Raw genomic sequence first — 2,500 nt, 5'->3', positions numbered from 1 at the left:
ACCTGCTGTACATCCCAGTGGTGATGCCACTATGGCAGTGCTCTGGGGCATCACCAGGATATTAAATACTATGGCAGTGCAAATATACAGGAAATAACTTGATGCTGCAGCCACCAAGTTGAGCAACCAACCAAATCCAGTGCCCAGACACTGCAAAATGAAAGATAAGACAAAGCAAAATAATATAGGAAAGTGTATAGGGACAGGCCAAGGGGAATGACTTTAACCTGCCCAAGGGGAGACTGAGCTGAGCTCTGAGGCAGAAGCTGTTCCCTGTGAGGGTGCTGAGGCGCTGGCACAGGGTGCCCAGAGAAGCTGTGGCTGCCCCATCCCTGGCAGTGCTCAAGGCCAGGTTGGACACAGGGGCTTGGAGCAGCTGCTCCAGTGGAAGGGGTCCCTGCCCGTGGCAGGGGTTGGAGCTGGAGGAGCTTTAAGGTCTTTTCCAAGCCAAACCATGCTCTGATTCTATGCATTTAGGCAAAGCTGGTGTGTGTAGGAAGCTTTGTCCACAGTGCGGTAGTCCCCAGTGTGCTGTCCCATGGCAGTGGCTGGGAATTGTTATCAGGCCACTAGGAAAGGGGAAAAAAAAGAAAGGAAAAAAAAAGGATCTTTAAAACCATGCTCAACATGTACAGCTGCTGGAACATCTGTGCCGAACATGATGACACAAGCTGTAATCGTGGCAGTTGGGGAGGGGGAAGCAATAAGGAGAGGTGAGGGAAGAGGGTAAATGCAATCCCTGAGTGGATGGTCCCGCTGGGCTCTGCCTCAAGAGCCCCATGCTGCAGCCTTGGGGTGCTCCCAGCTTCGGGTGCCTCAGCACCTCTGCCTGCAGTGGGGCAAAGCTCCTTAAATCCCACTGCATTTCACCTCCCCTTGCCTTTGAATAGCCAGAACTGCCCTGGGGTGACAGAGGCAGATCCTTCACATCCCAGTGCGGGCTCTATCATCACTTATTTAACTCAGGGTGATTAAGGGAATTGAGAGTTTGGTGAGACATTATCCAGGAAATCTGTTCTATTTTTATTTTTTTCCCCAAAAAATATAAAATAAATAGAAAATAAATAGAAAATAAATAGAAAAACATAAAAATATACATAAAAATATTACAAAGTGCATAGATAAAAACAGGACCATAAAGACCCTAAAACCCCCATAAAGTGCAGTTCGACAGGTGGCTTTTGCAAAGCCCTTTCTGCACAGGTAAGGATTTCTGGAGCTGTTGATATGGGCAGAAAAATGTTATTCTGTCCTGGAACAAGCTCAGGGAAGAGAAAAAATAGAGTGAAAACCTCCAAAAAATAAAGCCCCAGCCCCCAAAATCCCTTGGTCCTGCCTCTCCCCCTGTATTGTGTTGAAAAACATGCGAGCCTAAATAGAATAGAACAGAAATCTCCCTTAATCAAAACAACATTATGCCAAATCCCCTTTCGAGGGAAGTGAAACGTACACAGCAGCACAGCCCTGCTTAAAAATAGAACAGCCTTTGCCTTGCAAGTAACAAAAATACATAACAACATACTTCTGCCATCTGAGCTTTGAAGGATGTCTGTCATACGCCTCGGCTTATTTTACGCCCCTTCCCTTTTTAAACGAGGAACAATGCCATCTTCCCGAAAGGAAATAGGCAATAAAAACTCCAGCAGGATTTCCTATTCATAATTTTTCCCATTCATATCCTAATGGGTGAAGGCAGAAGGAAAAAAGGCAACCCCACCACCGGCTTTAACAACTTAAGCGGCACTTATTAAATAGATATTTTTACATGCCTGGTTTTTCCTAAACGTGGGATATAGTTTTACAGTTCAATTAAGTCCTTTTTTACTTTACCTTTCCAGATACCCTTCTCGGAGCCGGCTGAATGCTGTGTGAGATGATGTAAAGCATCTGATGACAAAATATCAAGTATATTTATAAAACACCCCGTTGAGTTTTTATCTGTGCCATTACATTTTTAATTAATAGGAATTTTTTTGTTGTTGTTGTTGTACAAATGTTGTGTTTTACTGCCGGTATGATCTCACTGCTTTACAGTATCGATAAATGAAGGCACACCTGCACTATAAAATCTGCTTTATATGAAGCAGGCCATTCATGTTTTTATAGCCCATTTTTCACCCATTGTTCTTGGGTCATGTCATAGGTGTGCTGTAATGTGTGGTGGAGGTGGGCGGCTAGAAGATCACTTTAACAAAATGGTCTAATTTTGCCAACTTTAGTGCCAGAATCTGGGCTGAAAAATGCAGAACTAATATCCCAATAGACATAACTGCATGATGTCACTTCCCTGGAAATGTCCAAGACAAACATCTATTTCCAGATCACTTGCACTTATAATGTGAATTCTACCTCCTTTCTTATCCCCAAATTACTATTCCTGTGTTTTCTAGCAATTTTTATGTTAACTTGGTTAATGTCTGAACTTTCCTGACTCTTTGTAAGGCTTGCAGCTTTTATTGCACTGCGTCCTATAATAGGACGAGGTTCACTCCAAATCTTT

Source organism: Melopsittacus undulatus, chromosome 4 (assembly GCF_012275295.1).
Source record: "Melopsittacus undulatus isolate bMelUnd1 chromosome 4, bMelUnd1.mat.Z, whole genome shotgun sequence".
In the NCBI taxonomy this organism is placed as follows: domain Eukaryota; kingdom Metazoa; phylum Chordata; class Aves; order Psittaciformes; family Psittaculidae; genus Melopsittacus; species Melopsittacus undulatus.
This window is presented reverse-complemented; position numbering follows the sequence as displayed.